The sequence below is a fragment of the Cavia porcellus genome, unplaced genomic scaffold (genome assembly GCF_034190915.1).
Source record: "Cavia porcellus strain 051 isolate PalLab524CR breed Dunkin Hartley unplaced genomic scaffold, mCavPor4.1 scaffold_7, whole genome shotgun sequence".
NCBI lineage: Eukaryota > Metazoa > Chordata > Mammalia > Rodentia > Caviidae > Cavia > Cavia porcellus.
In genome coordinates this window covers 90,084,049-90,106,962 of record NW_026947490.1, presented here as the reverse complement: position 1 = coordinate 90,106,962, position 22,914 = coordinate 90,084,049, and the positions used below count along the sequence as shown (strand labels likewise).

General features: G+C 38.6%; 1 protein-coding gene across 6 annotated transcripts in view; it reads right to left on the bottom strand.

Moving 5' to 3' along the window:
- Positions 1-22,914, bottom strand: part of Grik2 (glutamate ionotropic receptor kainate type subunit 2) — a 611,950-nt gene that overhangs the window by 571,158 nt on the left and 17,878 nt on the right. The window contains exon 1 of one of the 6 annotated variants that reach the window (XM_063253935.1): positions 157-174. The exons of the other annotated variants lie outside the window; for them this stretch is intronic. The gene's annotated coding sequence lies outside the window, so the exon portion shown is untranslated. Of the gene's footprint in view, positions 1-156; positions 175-22,914 lie in introns of those variants that run through there. 6 annotated transcript variants of the gene reach the window in all.

Sequence of the window (22,914 nt, the reverse complement as noted above, 5' to 3'; positions counted from 1 at the left end):
GATCTATTCCTGGCTTGGAAAGACTCAGAAACTGTTCCTTAAACTATTCTTAGGGATAATTTGCATAGGCAACTGGTGATCATTAATCGGTGACTACAAATGTAGGCAAATAGGGGACACATAAATGCAGATTTCTTTTTTAATCAAACCACTCACCTCTAGATTCAGCACAAAAGCAGTCTTATCTCCCTTAGTCATTTGCTGTATTTTAGAGTTTTAAATGCTCCTGAGTAGTTAGAACTGGAACAATAAGGAAAAGCATTAAATAGATGAAGTTAACTTTTCATGAGAAAAAAAATCAAAGAAAAACTTTAGACACATCTGTATCTTTAGCGTAGAAGAAAGAGTAAAAGTATAAATTTATATTTTCACATACAATAAAAACATTTGTACTTCTACCAAATGCAAGGCCCTAAAGCCTGTTACATATGTTATCTCTTTTATTTCTCATAATCGCCTTATAAAGTAGTTACTAATATTATCTCCATTTTATAGATTAAGAAATTTAGGATCAAAAGAGGTTAAACAATTTGCTGAAGGTTACACAGCTATAAAAGGAGCAAGCCAGGCATTCATTTCCAAATTGAAGAAGTCATTTCAGTTGTGCCAGAGGGCAAACTAGAAGACAAGGTGGTAACTTGCAATTGCCAAGCATTTTCTATGTATCAAACCTCTCAGTGAACACTTTATGTCTTTTTTTGTGCGATTCGCATGGAAGTCTCAATAACTGTCATTATTCCCTCCAATTTACACATACACACACAAAAAAAAACCCCACTAAAACCCAAGGCTGAAACCCTCCATATGCTTTATATGAGGTTACTCCTTCCCGTCGTGACTCACAGCTCTCAACTAGACCCTCAACCTTCAAGCCTCCAAGTGGCCTAACTGCATTGTGTCATTTACATTTCATCCTCTTCCTTCTAGAAAGGGATAAAAGAATGGACTTCTCTTCCTTTTTGTTTATTTCTGGTTTGGTTTGGTTTATTTAGTACGGTACTGGAATTCAAATTCAGGAGTACACCATCATTGAGCTATATTCCCAGCTTTTTTTTCTCTCGAGACAGGGTTTTGGTAAGTTTCCATAAAGCATATTATGATTTAGATCTTAAAAAATCCCTCAAGTCCTCATGCACTCATAAGTGGGGCTTTTGGGAAGTGACTGGATTATGGGGAGACACAGCTAACTTGCTGCTAAGAGGTAGGGCCTGGTTGGAAGATGTGGGTCACTGGACACACGATCTAGAAAGCTGTCTCTCTCTTCTGAACTCTTCTTTGTTCATTTCCTCTCTGCCATTGAGGTGGGGAGCTTTCCTATATCCAGGCTCTTTCCCCATTCCTTTCTACTTTTGGAGCCAAAAGCTGACTAAAAGTATGAGCCAAAATAAACCTCTCCTCCATTAAGTAACAAGGATTGAGTGTTTTGTTTCAGCAATAAGGAAAGTAATTAAGACAGTTTTCAGTACCAGAGATGTGTGGTCACTGCTATAACACTAAATGCCCATATAGTTCAGAAAGTTTTGGACTAGTTCATGAGGAGAGTATGGTAAGATTCAGAAATTCTAGTTGGATAAGCAGTCTTGAAATGCCATAAACTGAGCTTGATGGGAGGCTCTCATCAGAGCTCAGAAGATAAGATTATTGGATAAAAAATGCAAATAAGAAAACCCAGGTTCAGAGGGCTTCAGATGGATATAAGGACTCCACTGACATTTGGACCTCATGTTATGTGTATTCTGCTCAGAAAGAAAATTTGTCTACATTTTAAAAATATGCTGAGACTTTGTGGAATACTGAGAACTGGGGTATTAACTGGCAGAGGAAATTTTGAAGCAGCCCAGATTTCAAATTGTGGTATGGGTACCACTGAAGGCTTTTATCCAGCTCCTCACAGAAACAGAAGGGAGCAAGAACTGAGGCCAGTCTCGGCTACATGGTGAATTCAAGACCAGCCAACTTTTAAAAAGTTTTCACTTTCTCAGAAAAAAATGCCCACAACAGTGGAGCAGAGGAGAGTTTGGTTGCTGAAAGAGCACCATTAAAAAGAAGCCAAATATTGTAGATAAAGATGATAGTAAAAAACGGCTTGAGGGTACAGACATTTCAGCAATCAGCAACCTCCCTAGCCCTTCACATACTCAGTGGTCCAAAAGTGAAAGACTTTGCCTTGTGAAAAAGGCCCCAGGCTAGAAAGGCTGACTAGTTAATTGGGTTCCTGGGATTTGGTTCACAATGCTCAGCCATCTGGGCACTCAGAGGCGCCTGCATCCATGCAAAGGCAAGGTCTGGTAACTGCTGGCGTTAGTGACCAACCTTGGCATCACTTGTGGTGCTGGTTTTACAGATATGCAAAATGCAAGAGTGGTGGGGTCACGGAGGGTTCCACTCAGATTTTCATGGGGAGGAGGCTGGAGACACCAGCCAGTGTGCCCTTCAGTGTCAGGATCTGTGAGGATGGATACCCCAGCAAGATGGAGAAGCCAGGAATATGAAATGTCTAGGGAAAGTCACAAGGATTGAGCACAGGTAATTCAAGAAAGAAGCTGAGAGCAACCAACACCAGCAATACTGTAGGGCAGGGCGACCCCAAGCCATTTGCAGTTCATATGTCCCCACAACATCCCCTGTGTGATACATGTGGAGCAACAGGATTTAATATTTGCCCTGCTGTCTGTGGTATTTGTTTTGATCCCTTGGTTTCTAGCTTTTTATTTTTCCCTCTGCAATGAGAAGATTTATCCTGTGCCATTATACATTGGAAGTATTAAACTTTCACTTTTATTTTTAAAGGGCTCATATCCAAATGATTTTCCTAAAGATCAGAGCAGACTTTGGACTTGAACTTCTCAGCAATGCTGAAACTGTTAGGACTCTGGAACTCTTACAGATGAACTAAATGCATTTTGCATAGCATTATGCATGTGTCTTTTGGGAGCCAGGAGCCGGATGTTATGGTTTAAAACTAAAATGTCTCACAAATCCTCGTATCCTTTAGGTGTGGTTTTTAGAAGGAAGTGGGAATACAGGGCATTACAGCTGACTGCTGTTAGCAGATGAGGTCTGGCTGGAAAAGGCAGGTCACTGAATGCATGACTTGGAAGAATGTATCTCCCTCTGGGTTCCTCTTCACTCTCTGCTTTACCTCTGCCAGTAGGTTAAGTCACTTTTCTCCATTTAAACCCTTCTGCCTTGAAGCCAGCCAACTATGGTCTACAAACATAAGCCAAAATAAACAACTCCTCCTGCAATTTGTGGGGATTATTCTGGATATTTGCTAGGATGTTTTGTCTCAGCAAGGAAAAGCAACTTATACAAGGCACAGGCAAATGTGCAATCCTCCTGTTTTGGGTGCCCTCAATGCTAGTGTTATAAACATGCACAATTTCCCATCATTTTCTCTCTACATATAAAGGCTTATTAGTGGGAAATGTTCTTTCTTTCACACTCAGTTATTTGTTGTTAATTTGTCAGAGTAGAAGAAAAAGACATGTAGAATCTGGTTTATCAAAAAAAAAAAAAAAAAAAAAAAAAAAGTCCAAGTCAGTCATTGTGGTACATGCCTGTAATCCCAGCCGTGGCAGGACGATCACTAGGAGTTTGAGGCCAGTCTCGGCTACATGGTGAATTCAAGACCAGCCAAAACTACACAGTGACAACACCCAGTCTCCAAAAAGTGCAGCTTTTATGGTTACTATTATTTTCTCTCACCCTATTTTAGAGTGACAGAAATTGACTGTTAATCTTTTTCACAGCAAATTCTAACACCTCTTCCTATCACCCTAAACAGATGGATGTGAAGATAGACTATCACTGATTTGCTTCCAAATAGGCCAAAGAGAAGTGTGTAATTACATTTAAAGATGGATTTCTATTAACAAATATCAACTCTTCCTGTAGACTACTATGGGACTGAACCTCATTCATTTGTATAATTTCATTTGAAGTTAGGAGGTTACTAAATGTTTCCTGAGTGGACTGTTGAGTGTTACCTGGCCTGGAAATATCACTTAATTCAGTATTTCTAACTGATATCATAGCACAAATTATCAGAAGAGTTGCATCAAAAAATGCATGAGATTAGGATGATAGCATCAGAACACCTTGCTACAAAGCACACAGGAATCAGGCCATCTCTTGCAGCCCTGAGGTTGACTGTTGTCACACTCCTGCCCCAACACGACCTGGCCCCGCCTTCCTGTACCCCACTGTGGGGAAGAATTGACCACTGTCCCCCAATTTAGATCATTCGATACAGAAAAGGCAGCCACCAACTCAGAACTGCTGTCAACATAGCAAATAAAATCAAGATATTTTCCTGAAAAAACAAAAGGAGCAGGCCATCATAGTGTTCTAGTAAATATGAGTTTAATGAATGACTCAGGAAACAATAATTCCTAGAAGTAAAAGAGAAAAGTCCAAACTAACTACTGGAAAGGGAGCCTGACTGGGTTAGGTAAGTAGTCCCCAGAGAAGGGGCATCAGGGAAGAAGCAGGACAGAGTCTAATGGAAAGAGCAACAATAAAACAGACCAAGAATAGCTTCTTATCATGAGATACTAAGGGAAAACAGATTCTGCTTTTTAATGAGGAATTATGTTTTATTAAAGCATTATTCATGGAGTGTTAGATAATCTGCCGTGCCACTTGTCTATACCTGAAGACAACTAAGTGTGGTACTAAACTACACAACAAGGTTATCATGTGTAACCAGTGTTAGGCCTTTTCAACCACATTCAGAGTGCACATTTCTTCACAAATAATTTTTAAACCAAATTCTAAAAAAATTGGACTATTTTCTTGATAAAGCACATTCTACCCATGGAGGCTGTGGCACAAGGTAAAAGTCAATATTCCTATTTTCCACGTGGATAAATTCATGTGAAGCCCAGTTTCACCCTGGAATTAATACCATTAGTTAACTCTGTTTGGTCACACCTTCCCTCCACATGTACACAAATACTCTAAGCTCACGTAAAACTTTCCTTAACTTAAGCCAGTCTGTTTTCTTTTCTGGTCTTCTCATACGCCTGAGACCTTTTTATGGCTCCAGACCAAGAACTTTTCCAGGTTGCCACTGAGAGAAAAGATGTTAATTGCCCAGTTAGCACTTTTTTCTTTGGCTTTCAGTACTAACTGCTATCAGTTTCCGTGCCAAGGTAATTCTCAGTCTGTTATCAGAGCTCTGAAACCCTTCTGCCATCATTCTGATTCACCACTGTGAACTATCCTGCTCTACATACTGTGTAAGAGAAGGACAGTGCACACACAGTAAGTGAGCTACATCTCTCTCCAGTTATAACTAAATCAAACATTGAGGACCAACAAGAGTATGACTTTTCCAGGTTCTATATAAATTCTCTTATTCATCTGCAAATAGGATTCTCCCCTTAACATGCTAATTACAAAATCAAAATTCTTGTTGTACTTGAGTTAGGAATGAAAGGTCGATAGCTATTTGTGCAGCATTTTGACTGACGATACAGCTCCATTCACATCTGGCACTTCTACTAGATTAACTGGGGACATGGAAGATACCAGGACTTGTGCTGTACCTAAGGCAAGTTACAACGAAGTTGCAACACACTCACAGTTTAGTAGCATAAACTAGAGCTGAGGTACAAACACGAGCATTTTAAACTTGCAAATTTTTAAAAACCATTCAATATCTCAATAAAATTTTTTCTCAGAATCTCAAGTGTCCCAAATTCTCACAAGTGGTTAGCAAAGTTCAATCCTCAGCTTGAGAGAGTGGGAAGAGAGGGAGAGAGAGACAGAAAGGGAGAAGAACAGGAAAAAGAGGAGGAAGAGGACAAATCAGAAGAAAGAATCATAATGTGCATTTAAGAATGATCACGCAATGCAGTGAACCAGTAGAGGCCTGGGCGCTGGGATCATCACCCTCTGCAAACTACTGAGTGATTAGGTGGGCATCTACATTCCTTAGGACAAAGTGAGGGCACTGGAAATCATGATTTTTAAGACGCCCGTTGGCTTTCAAATTCTGATTTTATAGACACCATATATGTTTGTTTGTTTGTTTGTTTTTAAACTAGCACATAGATTCTCGGGGCTGGAGATTTAGCTCAGCGGCATAAGCACCTGCCTTCAAGCAGGCAGTCATGAGTTCGATCCCTGGTACCGATAAAAAGGAAAAAGACAAAAAAGAAAAAAAAAACCTAGCACATAGATTCTCATGGGAGCTTTGTAAAACAGATTTTCAAAATGTTTAAAATTAACAATTTAATTTATGTAGTTCCCTTTTCTAATTGATACTGATTTTCTTATATATTTTCAAAATTTCTGTGAGTCTTTTAAAGTCAAGTAAATATTCTACCAAGAGTTTTTAAATTGTATCATAAATATCAAATTTTTTAAAATGCCTTCTTAAAGCTTTTCCTTCTCTGCTGGTAACTGACTGACAAACTGTCTTTTCATTGTTCTCATTTAATGCTGCAAAAATAGCTACAAATGGCATAAGTGCATTTTCCTCACTTTGACATGGAGGACAGCATTAAAAAGGTGTATGTTAAATCAGATTTGTACTAAAGAACCCAGGATATAACTAGCCAACGGAATTGATAACAAGGCAATCACCAAGCTCAAGAGAACACTAATATTTTGTTTTTATTTTTAATGTCAATGATTCATGTCGAGAAATCATTGTGTGGAGGTCTTGATCACATCAAAGAAAATCACTGAGGCATTTATTCATACACAATGAAATGTGGAACATTACTTCCAAAGCAGGTATTAAGTCCTGGTGAACTGATTAAAGAATGTCCCATAACAGGAAGTGGGAGGCGGAAGATGACTCCAGAACTACTTCCTAACTAGAAAGTCAGAAAGATAAAAGTTAGAAAGGCATGTGTGATTTTTTTCTTAATAAAAATGTAATATGTTGCCTGAGTGAGTCATCACACTGTCTCACAAACTCCAAGCAGAGCCCATCAATAACTTTTAACTATGGATTGCTGATATTTGTTGAATTAATAAACACCTGACTGGAAGGATAACAGAGAAGCAGATTGAGGACACAATGGCCCATGGACAGACTGAATCATCACTAAAATTAATCATTCAACTGTACTAAACATTTCAGATTTTAATTTCCTCACAGAATGCACAGAGGTAAAATACTGCCATAATCCAAGTCTGATAACTGGCAATCTGTGTGCAAAAAGTACAGGAGAAAACAAGAACCTTCTCTTTACATGTAAAAATATCAACAAATAAGGCACACGAACATCTTACTTCTAAAACACAGTTATCAGGAAGTGCTAGGGGTTTCAGAAAGGGAGAACAATAAGAATAAAAGTGATATGTCATCCTAGTCTGCCTGAATCTACTGACATTTCAACAAGAGTCCAAAGAGCAAGAGGAAGAGAATCGAAAGGCATCTTCCTGGGGCTGAGATGTCGCCAGCGTGCCTCAGTTCAGCCACAGGGGCTGAGCAGACATTGCGGTATGTCCAGCCATGCTACCTGGTCACTGGCCTCTGCCTCCACCTCCCCAGGGTGCTGCTCCATCCCAGCCTCTTTCACGGCCCCCGCAGTGAAGCAGCCAAGATGTCAACGCATGGTCCCTAAACCTCTGCCCCAGCTTGTGGACTATGCTGTGCTTTACGGGATAAAAAATATATTACACGTCACCCTTGAACTAGGTCTTTTAAGGAAAAAAGGCTTTTGACTGAAGTAACTACAGCACAGTGGGCTAGTGGAAATGGGTCTTGAAATCTGACAACGTAGGAATTCAAAATGCCAAGACAGGGAGCTGGCATTCCACTCAGCAAGCAGTACCATGGGGCTTGAGAGTGCGCAGGAAAAGAGAGAATTCACAGGAGGAAAACTGATCTGGAAGCAGCACACAAGACACGGGTAAGAGAGAAAAGCAGGATACAAAGAAAGGAGAGAGAGACTGAGATTAAGAGAAATCAAGTGTGATGAGGGCTGTGCTTTTGAGTGCCTGGCATATGTCAGATACTCTAATCCTCACCATGATCTTGTGAATTTAGTATTACGTTACACATCTTACAGATGAAGGACATGGAAAAATATGGAAATGGAAATGATGGACATGGAAAATTTTACCCAAGGTTACAGAGCTAACATCTGGCAGACAGAGCTGAGGTTTCACCTCAAATGATCTAGCTTTAGATCGCAGTGCTTTCTGCTTCTCAAGTAGACAAAGTGGAAAATATGAAAGACTTGAATTAGACATTAGAATATTTAAAGGAAATAATTAGCGATCACATTCTAGCCATCACTCAATGGCTGTCACTAAAGAAAAGATGGAGAAATGCCTTTGAACTCTGAAGTCTAAAAGAATGAAAATCCCATCGCTAGCAACAGAAAGAAAGAGGAGGTGGAGGAAGAGAAAGAGGGGGAGGAGGAAGAGGCAGAGGAGGAGGAGGAAGGGGGAGCAGCAGCAGCAAGTCCACTGGGAAAAGCTAACTTGAGAAGAAAAGACCATGACTGTTGTTCAGTACACATCTCAGATCCTGGGAAAACCACTAGTGCTCAGAAGACAGGACTAAATTCTTCTAGGATAATCTCCAAGGCATGTCCAGCAGAAGCCAGGGTTGTGGTGGCCAGATTGAAAGGTCTAGAGTGGAGGGGAACTAAGCTAGTGAACATGAATCTTAATAAATAAAATGAATCTTAAATAAAGGTAGTGAAAACGAATCTTAAATATGAATTTGCCCATGATACATAGGGTTAATTGCAAAAATTAATGACTTTAAAGATAGGGCACTTTACCTAAATTTGTAATCTTGTACTTCATGTTAATAAATGCTTTAAATTTATAGTATAGTATAAATTGGAAAATGTAGAACAAAATTTTCTGTAATCATAGTATAAATTTAAAAACAGATGCATATTAGGAAAAATGGAAAAGAATAGGCTAAGGTACTATTGACAGTTATATGTGGTGTTGCTGGGGCTGGGGATTTAGCTCAGTGGCATAAGCACCTGACTTGCAAGCAGGCAGTCATGAGTTCGATCCCTGGTACTGATAAAAACGAAAAAGACAAAAAAAAAAAAAAAAAAAAAAAAATGTGGTGTTGCTTTACTGAGTGATGTCTTCTACGTCAGTTTTCTTAATTTTATGCTATACGATTATATAAATTTAAAACAAATTGCATTTGTTAAAAACATTAAGTGACTATAACACAGTACTATTAACTATAACTAATTTTTTACAGTACTGATTATATCTAATGTCTCTATTTTTATCCTTGACTTATAAAAATCTGAGTAGAGTAAGATTCATAAAACTTGTTTTCCATACTAAAGGTCTAATAGATACCATCAAATCACTTTCCAAAAAGATCTAATTGAACCTACTCGTGTCCACTTTCCACATAGCAACAGATGCTACACCCCCACTCTCTTTCTGACAGACAGAGAGTATGAAAGGACACACCACCTATTTTCAATTTGCCTTTCCCGACTGCTATAACACACTGAGCATCCTTTCATGTGCAAGCTGGCCAAGTGCTATGAAAAACTAAGAGGTTCATTTTTCTTCTCCCTTTAGGGATATCTTCCTAGGCCTTCATTTTTTCCTGTTTTTAAAATTATGGTGGTAAGAACATTTAACATAAGGTGTATCCTCTTGACAAAATTTGAAGTGCATAGTAAATATAAGACAATACTATACAGTAGATTTCTAGAAGCAATTTGTCTTGTATAACTGAAACTTCGCAAGAAACTCTGCATTTCCTTCTTTCCTCTGTTTCTGAAAACTAGCATTCTCTCTCTGCTTTCATGCATGTGACTATTTTAGATACGTCATAGAAGTACAATCACGCAGTATTTGTCCTGAGACTCCTGCCTCTCACTTAGGATAATGTCCTCAAGGTTTACATGTGTTGTCATATAAGGTAAGATTTTCTTCTTTTTAAGGCTGAACAATATTCCATTATACACTGTTACATTTTCTTTATACACCTGTCTACAGATACTTAGTTTGCTTGTATATTTTGTATATCATGAGTAATACTCTTAGAACATAAGTGTAAATATTTCTTAAGATATTCTGCTTTTAATGCTTTGGATAAACACTCAAAGTGAAGCTTGATCATTCATTTGCTAGTATGATCAAGTGTAGTATCTAACATATATAAGTAACTCCTACAACTCAAAAGCAGTAAGAATAATCCAATTAAAATGGGCAAAAAACATGAACATTTCTCCAAAGAAAATATGTAAATGACCAAAAAGCATACAAAAAGCTAATCAACATAATTAATACAGTTCAAAATTAAGGACTGGAGATATCTCAGTGGCACAGCACCTGCCTGGCAAGTTCAAGGTTGTGAGTTCAATTCCCGGTACCAAAAGCAATGACAAAATTGAAGTGCAATATCATCTCACAAGTTATATTATTATCAAAAAGATACACACTTGTAATCCCAGCATTTGACAAACTGATTCAGGAGGCTCTTGGTGAGTGAGGTTAGGCTGGGCTCCAGAGTCAACTCAAAGCCAGCCTGAGCTATTCAGCAAGATGCTGACTCTAAAAAAGAAGAAAGGAGGAAGAGGAAGAGGAGAAGGAAGAAGGGAGGAAGAAAAGATATCCAGGATGTAGACAAATGGGAACGCTGGCAACAAGGGGATTGTGGAATGTTGGTGGGACTCTAAAATAAGGCAGCCATTATGGGGAACATTATGGAGGTACCCACAAAAATTAAAAACAGTGTTTGCTACAGCATATCCAAGAAAAAGCTTTTCTGCCTCATCTATCTTGAAAGGGGTTATTCAAAATGAACTACATATTCAAAACCAAGTCAGTTTATAATGATACTCTCCTGTGACTAAAGTCACTGAGAGCTGAAACTGGAACGAGGGAATCTAAGAGGGCTCAAGACAACACATCTAAGAGCATTCAACCTGTTAAACAGTCTAAGCTGTTGACTGAGAGACACAGAGTGAGATCAAGTTCTAGTTCTAGAAAGTTCACTGAGGGAGGGAGTCAGCTGAATACTCAGCTCTGCCTTAAAACTTCCATATTTTTCACCATGTGCCAAAGTGCACGTGCCATCTGCTCTGCAGCAGGACACTTCCCATCTGGTAATGAATTACAACCGAACGAACACGGAGTTATGACGGCAACATGAAGGCTCACGAGAATTCCCATAAGAACCATGAGAAAGAAATGTGCACAAACTTCTAGGTGACATCCACAATACAGTCACATAATTGCTTTTCTCATTTAAATCGACACTGAGTAATTCGGAGAAAATACTTGAAACAACTGAAATAATTTCATTTGATTTTTAATAGTAAGGAGATATTGGTGAGTAGGAAATTTAATGTATATTCAAAACCATCTGTTTTTGTGTCTCTTGTTTTTATAAACTAAAGAGTAAAACTGAAATAAATGTGAAAGCTTAGAAGTATTTCCTCCCGAGAATAAATTCAATGAAACTGTACATTTGAAGTGTTTATCTTAAAGGTCTGAACAAAAGAAGTGGACATCAGCAGACAAGTCACAAAACTCCTCAGCATTTTGAAATCACAACTGCAGTGATGATCGAGATCAGCTTCCCTGAGGAGGGGACTCTGGCTACAGACTTTGTTAGCTGCTGTAATGTATGGTGAGTGAAATGAATCACGCATGTGATACTTAAACGTACTCTTGCAATTTCTGAAGGATTCCAGGAAAAACTAATACAATTTTTCTTTCAGGCAATGAGAAGAACCTGGACTCTGATTTAAGCAAATAATATGAGCCAAGAACAGCTTGCATTGATTTCATAACCTTTAGAATTTCCGCTCCTCAGTTAAAATCAGAGGAAATACAGCCCAATCAAGTGAATGAAAACCTGTGTTGATTAATGAACACTCCACTCGCTCCTCAGTGGTGGGACTTCTATTCCATACGCGTGATACGCACTCGGCTCGCCTTTATAGAGCACACGACTGGTGTGCTTTGTGTGTGTGAACTAGTTCTCTAACAGTGCCAGAATTACATTTGGGAATTTAGTTCAAATCAAACATTAATAATAGGAGTAACATTTTAATGTTATTTTAAAAGTGTCACCAGTACTTAAAAGATAAATTATTCTAAACCATTTCTCCTCCTCTTACATACTTTTAAGCTCTAAGCCCGCCATCAAATGTTCTGTCAAATTATTTTCTAAATTGTTACCAACATAGGGAAGGGAATCTATATGTGTTTCAGTACTTACTAACTTGAAATTGCATTTGAGATCCTGTCGTAGTTTTTAAAAACATGTTTATTCTCTTTTCTTTGGAAACCTGGTAGCACAAATGGCTGGGTGATGCTTTCAAACAATCTGGATTTTATCAAGCTGCATAAGTTGTACTTAAATGTTATTTTTTAAAAAGTTATCTACCAGAGAATTAACACAAGCTGAACTAAGATGATTCTGACTTCAAAATACTACCCAGTTAAAGTAGTGTTTTTTAAACTTTCAAGTGCTCTTCGGTGAACAGAAGAATATTCAGAGCATCTTCCTTTCGCCCATTGGGATGATGAAGGGTTAGTAAGTATGTATTAAAGAGCACCACACATGAGCAGGGGATCCCCAGACAAGGTGAGGCTGCACGATGCCCTTTATCCTCACGGACTCTGGCTGCCTCCTCTTCCATCCATGTGAGTAAACCTTAGAGAAACCTCTCTGCTGCTGTAGGCAGAGAAATAAATCCTCCATGCCATGCGAACGGCTTACCAAAGGGAAAAGACCAAGTTCTGGAATGCAGTGCTCTCTGTGTCCTGGCCAACTGTTCAAAACATGGAGCTCCTCCGCGCAGCGAGTAGGAGCAGACGAAAGCCTCATGCAGCCAGCTGGTAAAGGCTGACCATCCCTGCATTCGCTCAACACTCCTCACTCTCTCTTGCGGAAATGTACTCATTTAACCGTTTTCTCACCCACTATGTCCTCCAAGAGTTATGCAGAATAAGGGAAGGAAAAGGAATGGGAACAGAGGTCTGGGAATTCTAAGGACTCCAGGAAAAAAATCTAATTTGTCTGTCAGACAATGAGAAGAACCTTCTTAGCCCTGGTCTACCTCTGTCCTGACATGCCAGACCCTAGATCTGAGTTGTTTTTCTTGGTTTGTGCCCACCTAAGTGACAGGAAGTTAATTCTTTCTCCACTCTAATTTTGCTCTGAAGATTCTAGTCTTTTGGCAGAGATCCAGAAACTGTAATAAACTATACAGATGGTACTTGACTTAATATAATACAACTTAATTTTTTAAACTAATTAATAGCACAAGAGCATATATGAACTCAGAAAAAATTGTACCCAAATTTTGAATTTTGATCTTCCCCTGGCTAATACTATGTGATAACCATATGTGCTAGGCAGCAACAGTGATCACTGATAATGCACAATGCACTGTTCTGCTAAACTATGATCTTCATAAGGTTAGATACATTAAATAACATTTTAATTTATGATGTTTTTAAGTGATGAAAGCTTATCTGAATATAACCTCTATTATAAGTTGAAAAACACCTATGAATACCAACAAAAGTAATGACTATACGTGCACTTCTCAAAGCTTTATTTTTTCCCTGAGGACAAAAACAATAGCCATTACCTTAACCTAGTGGCTAACACAGCAAGTGGCACAGAATAGATGTACACTACCCTTTCAAAACTATGCAGAGTTAATAGTCCCCAAACCGGTCACTATCAGAATCAAGCCTTAACACACCAACTGATGAACGGAGCTCTGAGTCTGACGGTGAACCAGCTATCAACAGATTTCTGATACATGAGGTCTGGAAGAGGCCTGAGTATCTGTATTTCTAACAAGTTCCTCGCGGTGTTGCTGCTCTTCCAGGGACCATTATCGCAAAGGCCTGGGTCATATTCCTTCACCCAAAATCGTAAAACAGTAACCTCTTTAATATTCTTCAAGGTAGCATGTTTATGGATTAATAGTTCTAAATGACTGCCTGAACATAAGGCAGGCACTTACTCTCTTTCTTGAGCTGCCCCTCATCCATAGGCAGCAGAGTACAGGTGGTGGACTAGGACGATGGGCTCTGAGCTAGACAGATCTGCATTTAAATCCTCACTCTGACACTTCTTCGAAGTGACTCCCCGAAAAATCAATCACTTTCCTGAAGATTAAGTTTTCTTCACCATGAAGTGGGAATGATGGACTTACTTTAAAGACTGAATGAAATAATGTATGAAAACACATGCATTGCACCTGGTACTGGGTCTATACTAAATATAGTATTAATTATTATTATTAACTTCACCATTAGCATTCTCTTGACACTGATCTACTCTCTGGAGATTAAATATTTCATATTCTTCCTCCTATTTTCTCTTTGTATGAAGTAAACTAGAACTGGGAAAGGCTGCTTTGAGATCTACTTCGGAGGAATGGCTCTTCCTACTGAGGAAGACGTTCTTGGCACTGTACACAAGACTCACTCTCATTTGAACAGTTACATTCCAAACAAACAGCAGTGAAATTCAACTAAATTCAATGAAAAGTTGCCACTATAAAAGGCACATAAGAAATTGTCAGAAGTCTAAACCAATTGCAAATGCCTCAATATTTGGGACATTTGGAACAATTATGTGGCCTTTCTTACTCCCTCTTCCTCACTTATGAAAGGAGATTAACAGTAACTACTTTATAGGATGACTATAGAGAAGAAATAAATACTATGAACAAACATATAAAATGCAAAGCACTACGCAACTATTATTTACCCTCCAGGGACTTAGTACAAACACACATGCCACTGTCCATCTAAATCCATCCAGCGCCATTAGACCTATATGCTGACGTAAGAGTCTGTAAAATATGGTCATTGTAGCTCCAGAAAATCTTTACCCCAGGATCTCAACAATCCCCATATGTCACAAGAAGGCCCAAATGCCTCCACCCTCCCCAGCCTCTGCACAGAGTAAAGCTATGGGGTACACAGAAAAGAAAAGAGCCACACTGAGAAAAAGATGGTCACAGACAGAAGTAAAACTGCATACAAGAAAGGAACGGGGGTGATGAGAGTGGATTTTACAAGCACATCAAGGATTAGGTTTATTGCTAAATCAAAATAAGAGGAGTGAGTAAAACAGCTTAGTATCTAGCTTGAAAAAGGAGAAAAAGCACCACAGAAGTCCAGCAGAGTGAGTCGGGAGAGTTAAGTCAGGGGAAGAGCAGTGCAAGGTCTGCAAAAGGCTTTCTCCTTCTCATCTTCGTCTCCGTACAATTAGTTTGACTCACCTCTGCTCTACAGGGCAGGAAAGTGGAACAAACATGATGCTATTAGAAATAGTACCTAAAAATGTTCCCGTAAAGATTTTAGAGCCCTTTTGTATGTTAAGTGACCCTGTTACTGGGGCTGTCAAATAAATGAATGGAAATTAAAATAGCATGGGTTGGGGAGATTTCTTTTAGATTTCATAAAGGCTATCTTGCTGATGGTGTTTAAAATATCTATTTCTCATTCAATTGATTTTGGGAGTATTAATCCTTCTAAAGAGAAAGAGGAGCAGAACAATTGACTAAATGGGTTTAGCAGAGAGAAAAAACGAAGTTGGCTTTCTGTCCCCCATCTTCACTTACCTGCCCAATTATCAGCCTCAAAGAAAAGCCAAACACTCCCAAAGAACCCTCTTAGAGGATAAAACTACAAAGATTCTTTCGTAGCCAATATGAAGAGCAGAACTGATGGAACAAGGGGCAACCATTTCCAAAGCTTAGAGACTCAGATGTCTGTAGAGTACTATCTTTATTAATGGAAATCTGAAACTGAGATTTTAAAATGCCTGTGGAAAAACTATCTTCACGCCACCTCCTTATGTGTAACCTAGTTCCAGCCCATAAAACTCAGCATAGATCACTTTATAAAAAATGGGTCCTTTTACACGTAGCAAGAAAAGAGTACCTGTATATCTGGGGAGATATGGGGGATTACATCAAGATGAATAATAAAAAGACAAACACTTTATAAAATGCTGCCTGTTACTTCTAGAATCTCTACAGCAATATCCAAGCCGAGCTGCAGCCAAGCCTTAACACACTATGCAATTCAGCTACAACTCATCACTGCCACTATAATTACAGGTGCCTGCCTGATTTCCTCCTCTCAAATCTGGATAAGAGCCTAAGGCTGAATCTGTATCTCAACTGCAAAGAAACCAAAACTAGCAGTCAATAAACACACAACTCTGCATTACACAGACAGGTCCATGTGGCTATAGGATTAACCTATTGTTCAACAGCTTCTCCACAACCAGATTTTTAGGATAACAGAATAACAGTAATGTTTTTGGATACTACCTAACTTCAGGAACTTAATTTAATCATTGAAATAACCAGAGAAGTTATGTGTTACAATTCTTATTTCTCAAATAGAAGTGAGACCCAAACTATAAGAAAACTGTTTATATACTGGTCCTTGAATTCCAGTGTTTCTGACCACATTTTCCATGTCTTTTCTAGATTAGTCGAATGGCTCCTGACAATCTAAGTTATTAACAAGTGGCTGTCGTTCTCTTAAGTTTGGAAGGCCTCTTAAAGTCAATACATAGCAATATTCAAAGAATAGTATTTTATATCCACATTGTTTTAGGTGGAGATGCAGTGCTATATCTATGTGCAGGTAAACTGGAAAATATTACACTTAAAGCAACTTAAAAGGGCTCAAAGGAACAAATAAGGATAAATAAAGATAACTAGAGGAGAAATGTTTGGATGAACACAGTATGCAACACACAAAATCTAAAATTTCTGCCTTCTTAAAATGGGACTGAAAATATTTGTACTGAGGTTACACAGACACTAGAAAATGGAAATGGTGTCCACAAGGCACTTGAAATTCAACTTTTTACACACGTATAAGTCACCTTCAGTTGTTTTCCTTCTATGAATATCAAGACCACTTACTTCTGAGTCATTAGGAGAGGCATCTCCTTCCAGGGATGCAGGTTCTTTTCAAACATAGATCACAGCATAACCACCTCTGATTTCCTGCTCCATAGATGACAGTGTTGGTGTAATTCAAAAGGCTCTAGTCACACAGTTCATACCATTTTACTAGACTTGCAAAGCCCAAGTTTAAAAAATATACTGCTAAGTTAATAAAACAAATATATTCTCTATTTAAAATTAGAACATCCCTTAAAGAAAAAAAAAAAAAAAAACTGGGTAAACTCATCTAGCAAAAAACCCTAAGGAATTACCCATTTCAAAATGTTAATTGTTACGTGGAAGTGGCTTTTGAAGTTCAATTTAATTTCCTGAAAGCCTCAAACAACTCTATTTCCCTACAGAAAAAAATTAAGCATTGGGGGATGATAATGTAATTAGCAAGTAACACATGTGGAATTTGCTTAGCGAATCAGAAAGCAGAGAGGAGACTACTCTTCAAGCTGCTGCTGCCCCTCCTGTCCCATCTCATCAGCTCCAACACTGAGGAAGCCAGCAGAGAAAGTGGGCCGAGCTCCTAGGCCAAACATAACACATATCCAGTAATTCAAAAGTTACCCTTCTAAAACTGATCATGCTTAGCCTACAATGGTGGAGACTCTCAGATATCCAAAGGCTACTCTGTGTGTCCCTATATAGTTTTTTCCTATCTCCACAGATCACAAGGGATCTGTATTCTCAGTCCTTTACATTCTCAAAGGCCATCCACCCCACTAACCTGCACAGTGTAAGATCTAGAAATATATCATTTAAATTAATTCAGAAACAATCACATAATTATTTGATTTATTATGCAGACACTTATGTACTTATGTATTTGATTATGCTAACACAACTTCTGTACTAGACAGTTCACTGTTTTATTTGTATTATCTATTAATTCCACTAATGCCTATACAAAGTTGATAAAATTACCATTTTCATTTTACACGTAATGAAACTAAAATTTAAGATGGCTCAACAGAATATTCTAATCACATAGTTTGAATGTGGCAAGAGTAAGGTTCAAATTCAGGCAAGTGAAACTCTAAAACTCAAGCTCAAAATTTGGTAGTAGATGATATACATATTTATAATGGAAAATTCAACATTGTCAAAAATCATTACAGCAAAATAGTTGATGCCAGAAAGATTTTACAATAAAGAATTAAATGAAAAAAAAAAAAAAAAACCAAACACATACAATAAGAATCAGGAACAGATATTAAAATGTTACATATGATAAGATGATGGGGTGTCATGGTTTATGTCTGTGTCCCCCAGGCCTCATGAGTTTACATTGTGTATTTGTGATTGGTTCATTGTCTAGTGCTTGGATTGATGATGTCAGTGCTCCACCCACATAGGGGTGGAGCCAGGATGTGATGTAATGGCAGGAAGAAGGTGTGTCTTGCTCTTTGCTGGTTCCTGTTTGCTGTTTGCAGCCACCATGAACTGCGACCCAGCCATGCCCACCTGCCTTGCAGTGCAGACTGAAACCTCCAAAAACTGTAAGAAATAAACCTTTCCTTTCCCATCTTGGGCTCCAGGTATTTTGTCTCAGCAACGAGTAAGAAGTAACTAAAACATTGGGTATACCAGTTAATCTTAATTATCAACTGGACTGGCTTAAGAGACTCCTGGAGATGAAACCAGTAACATGGATGCTACACCATCAGAAGAGGAGTTCACTGGTTTATAGCTGGCTGTAACGTTAGGGGCCCGGTTGGAAGAGGGGGTAATGGGGGCCTTTGTAGGACAGTGCTCTTGCTCTGCTTCCTGGGCCACCATGAAGTGAGCAGTTTTGCTCTTCCGTGGTGCTTCTGCCTTGGAAACAGGCAATCATGGAATGAACTTCTGAAAAGAGGAGCCAAACTAAACCTCTCCATGAAGCTGTGGATGTCGGGTATTGTGACTCAGCCTTGGGAAACCTGGTACAAACACTGACAATTGTCTATACCTTTCTATATTTTCCATGTATGATAATAGATATATATTATTTTCATAATGAGCCAAAAAATTTTGTTTTCTTTTTTAAAAATAATGAGTAAAAACAAAATAATAAAAGTGATTGTGGTTGAATGAGAAGTTTCATTTTCACTTTCATTCTTCTTCCTCTTTTCCACATGGGCTACGAAGACTTATTTGGTAACACACAACACACACACACACACACACACACACACACACACAATGTTTAAACTGTTAAGTAACTCTTTCCTGGACTGTGTAATTAGATCACTGTGACAGAGATGTTTTATATGAGAATAGGCCCTGATATTAGCAAATAGACACATTTCCTGTAACAGGGACTCACTTCCCAGCAACTGTGTGCTGAGTGAAAACTACCTGCCCTTCTGTTTCCCAGATAGCTGAGATTGCTGGAATTCCTTTTAGATCTTGAAAATGAACATAGCCAAAAGAACAGACAACAAGAGACACCATGAGCCCTAGGAGGCTGCTTATCTATCTTTGAACTCTCCAAATCTAGGAAGAGGCGAAGTCAACACTTACCTTGTATTTATTTTTTGTTTGGCAGAATCTCCACTATGTCACTAAATCTACATCCTAAAACTGTATCTAAACATGTAAAAAAATTGGACTAATTTTCTCTAGAAAATTATTTTATATGGGACACATAAAAATGTACACATATCTTTGTAAATGAAATATATTAATGGTATCACTGTAGTGGGGTGAGAGGCCCAGCTGAGAACTTCTGGAACTAGACACAGTGGAGAAAAATAACAGACAGCTCAGCCACTCTAATGTCATGCAAAAAGGAGGATTCCTTAGTAAAACCTCGGATCACATGTCCTAGAGGCTTTAGAAATCCTTCATTCTGGAAGCACCCAGATGCTTTCTCGCATAATACAACATTTATTTACATACTGCTGTATTTGTCAGGTTGGCTTTGCATTTTCTTTTACTTGATGGCTACTTAAACCTACCTATACACTCTGACACCCTTGGTAGAGAAACTAGTTCATTTTACTTGCAAATTCTTAATCCTCTAAAGCTCAAGCTAGTGTCTAGAACATGAAAAGCAATTGAGTATTTGCTAAGTAAATGATTTAAACAATAAATAAGGAATAGCAAATTGAGATATTGGTTGCTTGTGCAAATATAGATACAAATGTGATAAATGTAACAGCATTAACTCTGAATATTTTACAATAATCATCTTCAACTATAACTATATATTGATGAATTATACTAAACTAAATATGAATTTCTTAAAGTTAGTAGATAATCATTTAAGTCTAATAAGGAACTGAAATTAAATATTGAAATATAACCTCAACCATGGAATTCAAACATATACACTCTTAAATTTTATTTTAAAACTAATAAAACCACACCAAACCAAACAATACAGAATAAAGCCAACCAAAACAATGAAAATGATACAGGACCCCAAAATAAGATAATAAATCAACAATGGTCACCACTATGCTTCCAATCATCTACAAAATAGCTGCCCATATCACCAGACACAACGAAATCAAGCAAAACAGAATAAAATCAATCAAAACAAAACAATGAAAGCCATACAGAACTTCAAAATAAAATAATCAGAAATTACCATAATATAACCTTAGCCTCAAAATAGTTGCCCATATCATCAGACACAACAAAATCAAACAAAATAAAATGGAATAAACCACACAAAACAAACCACTGAAAACAATACAGGACTTCAAAACAAGGTAACAGGAAATTAACAATGGATACCATAAATGCCTCTTGTTATCTTCAAAACAGCTGTTCAGCCCTTCAGACACAGGCATATAAGATTAACCGATCAGTACAAGAACTAACTTGCTTCTTTACTTCAGTTGTTATCCTTTCAGAAATTTCAGGTGTGTGTTCTCTAATTCCTACGTAGTGTCTGTGTCTCCCGAACTTGTTCTGTGGGGCTGCAGGTCTGCAATGGTATTATGTTCCTTCATCTTGACGTTTTCCTGTTTTTCTGAATCAGCCCATTGCTCCATCCCTGGTGCTGCCTGCATTTGCTGCCAGACCCTGGTGCAGGGGATTAGAGGAGGCACCTGGGTTCCTCCCATCACCGGTTCTCAGAGGGGAGAGGCACAGGGCAGTGGTTCACAGACGTTCCCCTGATGGTGGCAGTGCTCTCAAGGCATGGCTTCATTTCTAGGCCAGCACAGGCTAGCTGGCTCTCAGTGGGACACTGGCACCTGGCCTCTAGGTGGGGCTCCTTGGCCTCCAGACCCATACTGGGATCACTAGGTCTTTGTCTGCTGCTGGTGTGGGGCCTTGGGGAGTAGCTTTTTCCTTGTGAGCGCATTTGCTCACAGGTTTAGTTTGGTTCTGCTATTTCTTGGCTGATTTTTCTGTCTAGTTGATCTGTCTCTCTGTGACAGTGAGAGATCCAGTCTCCTTTTATAAGTGGTATGTTATTGCTCATTTGATTTTCTATGCCTATCAATAACTGTCTTATACAGTTGGGTGCCTCCATATTAGGTACATATATATTTAGGATTATTCAAGGCATTTATACTGTTTCCAGCTTTCTCATGGACCCCACTCAATCTTGTGTTATTTTTCTTTGCTTCATTTTGTTGCTGTTAGATTGATTTCTCATGGTCTCTTGCTATCTTTTTTTTTTTTTTTTCATGATCACTAACTCCAATTCTGTCTTCAAGATCTGAAATTCTATCCTTTCCTTTGTTCAATCTGTTGCGTATACTTTCATTGGAAGTTTTACTCTCCTGGAAGTCTTGGTATCTGTTTCATGGATTCCATTTTTCTCCTATGTTGGCCATTTTTTTCTCCAGCCTTTTCTAAGCTCATCTTTTCTTTTATCTGTGTCTTCTCTAATATCTTTGATTTCAAGCATCAATTCCTTTTGTACCTGAGAGGTTTTCCCTCTGTAGATGTTTCCACTTGTATTGATATCATTTCAGAAAGTTCTGGTGTTTGACTTCTAACTTCATCCACCTCACTGAGTTCCAGGCTTGTCCTGGGTGGGCTGGGGCTTGGGATCGTACCCCATCTCTGCATCTTGCCATTCTCCAAGATTTTTCTTTTTATTTGTCTTCCTTGTTGATACCAACCAAACTCCCATGATATATAGCTCTATCACTAACATTGAGGCCTCTCTCAAAGAGGAAAGGAGATATCCTTTCCCAAGAACCTACATTTTCTGGTGTTTATAGTTCTGTGCTAATGTCCATGTTGCATCCCAGAGATGTGCTGGGTTTAGACCACTCTTGGCCTCTGGAGGTGGGGGCTGTGACTCATCTTCCATCAATGGAATTCTCCAGGTTCTGTCTCCTCACTGCTGCTTCAGATGCTTCCACCTTTTTGGCCTCACTGATTATGTTGCCCTACAGAGGTGTGTGCGTCTGTGTGCCAGGCTGCCATCCCAGGAGCTGGGGTTCCTGTAGGTCTGTAGGTGCCAGCCCACCTTCCAGGATGCAATGAAGGCAGCCGAGATCTCAAACTCACTGTCCCAGCCAGCCCCACTGTCCAGGATGTAACTGACGGGCACAAAGTACAGACCACTGTCTTCCAGTCGGCCTGCCCTCCGGGATATAATGGTGGGACGCAGAGCATGGACTTACTGCCTTCCAGCCAGGCTGCCCTTTCTATGCAGTACAGAGCAATAAGAAAATGTGCCAACTGAAATTGAATAGTTCACTTGAAAAAACTTTTAAAACTTGGTTAAGATTCTACCCTGGTTTGTATTTTTAAAATATTGATAAAGTCTGGCTACTTGCTCAGAATTAAAAGATGGAGGAAGTTAAAAGAACCATGGAAAATTCATTTCCATTATCATTTACTTGTGACTATTAAATTTAGTAGAATTAAAGGGTTTTACCTAAAAATACACTTCACATCACAAAAATGTGTTTATAATTTTTTATTCTCTATTGAGAATACCTTCTCATATACTATATATATTTATAAATCTTCCCACACCCGTAGAAAAGTCAAATCTGTAGTATTAGAAATTGAATGAACACACATGAATGAA